Source organism: Diplotaxodon limnothrissa, linkage group LG11, assembly GCF_057381915.1.
Source record: "Diplotaxodon limnothrissa isolate DT_005_m linkage group LG11, D_limnothrissa_male_GT1.1, whole genome shotgun sequence".
NCBI classification, from domain to species: domain Eukaryota; kingdom Metazoa; phylum Chordata; class Actinopteri; order Cichliformes; family Cichlidae; genus Diplotaxodon; species Diplotaxodon limnothrissa.
The window spans coordinates 21,162,808-21,169,586 of record NC_140606.1 but is presented as its reverse complement, the minus strand read 5'-3'; the positions used below and the strand labels follow the sequence as shown (position 1 = coordinate 21,169,586).

Below are 6,779 nucleotides of genomic sequence, written 5' to 3'. Positions count from 1 at the left end.
ATGAAGCAGGTATGGAGGAGATCAAAACTCCAGACATCCAGAGGCCCCCAGAACACAAGAGACCAAGGAAGACCAACAGAGGGGCAGCCGCGCCACTGTCCCAGAAAGAGCTGAGGAGAGTCCCAGATGAGGGCTCACTCAGCAGCCGCGGAGCAGAAGCCAGGGGGAGTTGCAGTGATACGCCCGTGAGCTCCGCCGGCAGCCAGCCGTGCCTGAGTGACCGAGCCCCAGGCCGAGAGGCCGGGGGCACCCCACCTCCGAAGTGGCCAGAGCGAGCCCCAGGCTCCAGGCCCCGATAAGCGGCCGCCAAGGAGTGAGCCGGTGTGTACCTGGACGCCCATCCCCGGACACAAAGAACCACCAACGCACCGATGTCTGAGGGAGTCCGCCACTACCCTGATGGTACTTTGGATTCCGTGTATCGTGCCCACCCCCAAGATCCTATATGTATGTGTAATGAGAGTGTGAGTAATGTGAATGTCTAAGTTGTGGGATAAAATTGAGGCAGAGGCAGCCAGAAGGGGACGGGGGGGGTAGCCTCCTCTGCACCCTGGTGACATACCCCTACTCCAAGGCCCTGCATGTGTGGGTGGTTGTGATGGAGCAGGAAGAGGGAGGCAGCTGGAGATGGGGAGGGAAGGAAGGGAGGGGAAAGTGACCCCTCCATGGGGCCAGCTCCCCCGCTGACCCCAGTAGGCACCCCCATACTCCGCGACCCGCCAGGGAAAGGGGGCCCAGGCCCATCCAGACCGGGGCCCAGTGCAGCAGCGCCTCCCGGCCCCACAGAGCCCGGGACAGTCCACCCAACCCCACCACAGAGAAAACTGCACCCACCCCACCATCCACTCATCTTCCAGACTACATAAGACAATAAACACCCAGGCTGAGATCTTCCTCCACCTCTCCTGTATCTCCCCCTCCTGCAGAAAGAGCTCCTGAGGAGAGGAAAGCTCCTGCAAGATGTGACAATCTCCCCCACCAGTTGAAGAGCCCCCCAGGTGGCTCGATGCACCGGCGGCACCCTGCTCCAGGGCTGGGCCCCCATGCACCCACCCGCCCACAACCCCGGCAACACACCAACCAGGACCCAAGCCCCCGAGGCCCGGCCCAGGCCCCAGCCCAGAGACAGAGCACCCCCAGAACCTCACGCCCATCCCGGACCCACCCAGGGGCAGCCAGGCTACCAGGTCAGTAACCCACGTCCGTCAGCGCAGACCCTCCCCTAGCCCCGCTGTACGCAGCCGCGAGGAAACAGTCACCTGAGAGCCAACAGAGCCCCTAACCGGACATGACCGCTACCCCGGGTTGAGCCCCCCAAGGAAGATGCCTCCGGGGAACCCCCCGACGCCCTAAGCCTGTCCCTACCCCCACACCAATCACAACAGTGAAGGCGGGACCAAACTATGACCCCCCACCCCCACTAGGTGATGGAGCTGATCATAGGAGCCCAGAGCAATTGATCTGATGTGGTGGCAGAGGCTGTATCAAGACTAATGTAATCTAATAGATAATTTCTATATTGGTTAGAATTAAGATTATTTTTATTTTTCCAGTTCATGAGGACTGTTTTCTTGGCTATGCATAGGGCAGTGAAAACCATATGGGCGATATTCTTTTCTGAAGTGACATTATCTAAGCTGCCCAACAAACACACTAAGGGGGAAGTTGGAATGTTACATTTCAGACACTTCGATAAGTCTTCACATATCTCGCGCCAAAACTTCTGAACTGGTGGACAGAACCAAAGAGCGTGGATATAATTGTCCGGTGAATTGGTTTGGCAGTGTGAGCAGTTGTTGGTAGACGTAAAGCCCATCTTGAACATCCGATGACCTGTATAGTGCACTCTATGTAATATTTTGTATTGAATTAATTGAAGACTGGGATTTCTAATTAGATGAAAGGTTTTTAAGCAAATCTGAGACCAGAAGTTTAGGTCTAAGTTAACTGATAAATCCGCTTCCCATTTTGCAATAGGAAGTGATATTGATTCATCTGTTTTAGAAAGCATTCTGTATATTTTGGATAGTAATTTGGGGGTTTTAAGAGTAAGAAATTGAACCACACTTGGTGGTGTTTGTAGTTCAACTTGACCCGGTTTAAATTTCTTTTTTACTATGGATTTAATTTGTTGATATTCTAAAAATCTTTTCTTGTTGATCCCATATTGTGTAACTAGTCCGTCAAATGAAATAAATTCTGTTCCTTCTAGTATATGTTCTAAGTATTTGATTCCTTTACCACTCCAATCTGAAAAGTTTATCATATTATTGTTTTGTAATATGTCAGGGTTGTTCCAGATAGGTGTACGTTTGCATGGGATTAATGAAGACGCCGTCAATTTTAGAAACTCCCACCATGCTGTCAGAGAAGAGCTGATGTTGATGCTTTTAAAGCATTCATGTCGTTGGATGTTTGAGCTGATAAATGGTAGGCCTGAGATCTCTAGATTATTGCAAAGTGCTTGTTCTACATCTAGCCAAGGTTCATCTAAGAGGGTATGTTTTAGCCATCCTGAGATAAACTGAAGCCTGTTGGCTAAGAAGTAGTGCTGAAAGTTAGGCAGTTCTAGTCCTCCTTTATCCTTGGTCTTTTGTAGTGTTTTTAAGCTTATACGTGCACTGTAAACCCCAACAGTCTACCTGACTTATAAAGTTTGTGGATATAACAATTAAAATTCCTCACAAAGTTGAAACAACTTAAAACTTTTCTGTTCGGTTAACGATTCAAACAGTTATAATTGTACATGGCTTAGAAGTTAAGAGTAAATACTGCTTTCTTAATTATGATTTTTGAGTAAATGTTTTTTTCCGAGCTCCGCATGTGGACGTCATGACGTCATGACGTCTTCTCTCTTCTCTCTAACCTGAACGACGTTGACAGAAAATTCTGTTCAATATGGCTGCCCTTCTCGAGCGACTGGAGAACACATTTGGAGAAACTTGTAAGTAAAACAGAACCTTCGTTATGTTTATTTTTTCCGTAAAAAAGCAAGTATATTAATATGTTGCAGCCAATAACTTGTTTTCGAATGCGCTGTTGTGTTAAAAAGCACAGACCCAGGTGGTGAATAGTTGTTCGCGGTTGTTCGCGCTCTTTTTCAAACATAGATTATGTCGTCAGTTTTACAGTTTTAACCGATTAAAACACAGTTTTACGAAGAATCACACATAAAGAAAGGGTCTTAGTGATATTTTAACGACCCCTTGCCAACGCAAGAAAGTTGGCGTTTTTACAACAGCAGCCTCATTGTTCGGCAGGTTTTTTTTTTTTTTTCTTCTCATTAGCATCATTCAAAAGTGACTTAGCTAGCAGTGGCAACTTCTATCTAAAACAATTGAAATATAGCAAGGTGTTGTATATTTAGTGTGTTGATAAGGTTTTCAATATTTTTATTTTTTCTTCCAAGGCTGAAGGCCAAAGACAAAAAGACAGAAGAAAAAAAAATTCAGACTGCAATTAATTTCAGGTGGAGACAGTAAACACAGGTGAGTTGAAAGATCTATTGAAGAAACCATTCATTAAGTCCCTTAAGGTGAAGATTTCATATATTGATAATGATAAAATTAACACAAATTAAAAGTTTCACTGATAAACACACAATTTTTCCTTGCTTTGAATCCCATGTTCTATATAGATCACAGCTCTGATCTGGAGAACACTATTTTAAAATACTGTGTAGGGTTTTTGTCAAATGATTAAGAAACATACTCTCTGTCACAAGAGACAGAAAGGTTGTGTCTTAAAAGAAAAGTCTCCAAAATTTAGTAGAGTCTGATGTCATGCAGTTTCATAAACATGTATTCTCCCCAAAGAATGACACCTGAAAACTTTGCGTTAAATGAACTTTTCTTTTCCCTTTTTAGGAGGCGCCTGATATCAACGTGAAACGCACTGCAGTACTTCGTGCCCTTCCTGTATACCTGCGGGAGGAGGACCCAGAATTCTTTTAGACATGTAATGTAAGTGTATTTTTGCATTACTTAAATTCTGCCAGTAAGATAAAATGCTATGGATTTTTTTAAATACAATTTAATACCCTAGCAGCTACCAAATTGTACAAACAAAATACCCTCTCTGTAGAAAACCCACACACACACAGGTCAGGAGCAGGGCACAGGCGTATCACAGCACTATGGCTATGCTGCAGGTGGCCCAAAAACCAGGCTGAAGTCAAGATTTAGTTTCTTTTTGAGATAAAGTCATGAAATAAAAAATTACTTTTTTTTTTTAGAAAAATAATAAAAATACAAATTATGTAATGCAAGAAGCTAACACGTTAATGTACATTTTTCAAAAAAAGTAGAGTACCCTAACTCGTTACAAAGTAACCCACTACACTGCTGAATGTTTTGCTAGATTACAGGTCATGCTTGTCACATTCTCTCAAACCAACCTTACTTATTTAATTGGGGCGATCGTGGCTCAAGAGTTGGGAGTTCGCCTTGTAATCAGAAGGTTGCCGGTTCGAGCCCTGGCTCCGACAGTCTCGGTCGTTGTGTCCTTGGGCAAGACACTTCACCCCTTGCCTACTGGTGGTGGTCAGAGGGCCCGGTGGCGCCAGTGTCCGGCAGCCTCGCCTCTGTCAGTGCGCCCCAGGGTGGCTGTGGCTACAATGTAGCTGCCATCACCAGTGTGTGAATGGGTGTGAATGTCTGGATGACTGAATGTGTAAAGCGCTATACAAATACAGGCCATTTACCATTGATACTGTGTCTATTCCAGGCGGACGCATTGGATGAGTCGACCCTCATTGACACTCCAGTTGCCCTTCTCACAGTGGTTACCGACGGCGCTTCCCAGTCCAGTCCATTTTACTTCCTCAAGCATGGCTGTTTTGGTGAAAGGCGACTAGGTGATGCGTGATATTCCCAGATTTGCAAATGCATTTGCTTTATTGTTTGGCTTGATCTATGCTCTGCATTTAGACTACCCCAGGAAGCTGGTTCACACATTTGCCTTAGTCCAAAATATCTTCATGGGGCTTGATGACGGCAAACCCCTGAAACCCCTGCCTACATGCTCTTAAGGAATATAAGGCAATGTTTGTTAGGACACGCACTCTGTTACTGAGCACTTTGTTTGAAGCACTTTAAGCACTTTAAGTTTACTACAGGCTTTGGGTGGATTTAACTCCATCAGTTTACCTAATTTTCCTATACTTGACTGCCTTATCTGGTTATTTGGAAGCTGATCGTCTTTGTACCCATTTTAAAAAATTGTTTTTCATTTCTATTTAAAAAAAAAGTGATTAGTATTTGACTTTTTGTTTTGCATTTTTGTGTATTTTGAGAAAGATGCAATTAGGACTGATGTCGTCCTTTGTGAGTTTATAAAAAGATAAAAGATAAATGTTCTACACAGAATTTATAATGCTCACTTTTTGGTGCCGATGTCCATGTTAGTTGTTTTATAAAAACATTTGTGATGTTTTTAAATTTTCATGAAAAAATGTTAAATAAACAAAATGTAAAGTAACTGAATTTCCGTACTTTTTTTTTTTTTAGTAGTCTACACTCACAACATAAATATCTTTTAATTAATAATCAGATAATTTGAGTTTAGGTTGTAATATAATTGCATTGTGTTGCATCAAAATAATAAACTACAAGAAACACAAAAATATTGAAATTAAAGTATACAGTCTTTGAGTAAAGCTCAATTAATAAAATATAAAATATAATTTAAAATTTTTAGGTTGACAATAAATACAAATTTTGAGTACCCCATACTTAGAAGATATGAGTTTTTGTACTTAAATCTTTTGAGGTAATCAGTTTCCACAAAAGTTTTAAGTTCAGTCAACTTGTTCGGGTTTACAGTGTGGGGGTTTATTTTTCCAAAGGAATTTGGACATACATGAATCTAGAGATCTGAACCAATCTTGTGGCGGTTTAGTTGGGATCATTGAGAATAAATAATTTATTTTTGGTAAGACCATCATTTTTATAGCGGCAACCCTTCCCATGAGTGATATGGGTAGACATTTCCATCTAGCCAGATCATCTTCTACCTTCTTTAAAAGTGGGATATGGTTTAATTTAGTTAGATCTGCAAGCTTGGGAGAAACATTAATACCTAAATATTTTATATTTCCCGATTGCAGTGGTGTAGAAGAGGAATTATGGAGGGAGCAATTAATCGGTAGGATTGTAGATTTTGACCAGTTAATTGAGTAATCTGATATTCTTGCAAAAGAGTTTATCAATTCAATCACCCCAGAGATATTGGTTTGTGAATTTTGGAGAAAGAGTAACACATCATCCGCATAAAGGCTGATTTTATGTTCCACGTTCTTGCATTTTATGCCCTTAATTACTGAATTCTGTCTAATTGCTGCTGCTAGTGGTTCAATAAAAATTGCAAACAGTGAAGGGGAGAGTGGGCATCCCTGCCTGGTTTCATGTTAAATAATAATCTTTACATGATGCTGATTTTCTTTCACTCACCCTGCAGCAGAGAACTAATAATAATAATGATAATAATGATAATAATAATGGATTGGATTTATATAGCGCTTTTCAAGGCACCCAAAGCGCTTTACAATGCCACTATTCATTCACTCTCACATTTACACACTGGTGGAGGCAAGCTACGGTTGTAGTCACAGCTGCCCTGGGGCAGACTGACAGAAGCGAGGCTGCCATATCGCGCCATCGGCCCCTCTGAGAAGAAAAGTCAGAGTTCCAGCCATCTTGTTACAAAAAAGTGAAGTTTAAAGGAGTCTGAAGTTTGCACAGGAAACAATTTACATGATTATTTGTTAAACATTACCAGTG

At 42.4% G+C, this 6,779-nt stretch overlaps 1 long non-coding RNA gene across 1 annotated transcript; it reads left to right on the top strand.

Annotated features, from left to right (window-relative positions):
• Positions 1-2,900: 2,900 nt before the first annotated feature.
• On the top strand, positions 2,901-5,198 carry LOC146622687 (uncharacterized). Its single transcript, XR_014906583.1, has 4 exons — positions 2,901-2,944; positions 3,410-3,488; positions 3,867-3,962; positions 4,726-5,198. It is a non-coding gene; the product is annotated as an uncharacterized LOC146622687 (long non-coding RNA).
• The last annotated feature ends 1,581 nt before the right edge of the window (positions 5,199-6,779 follow it).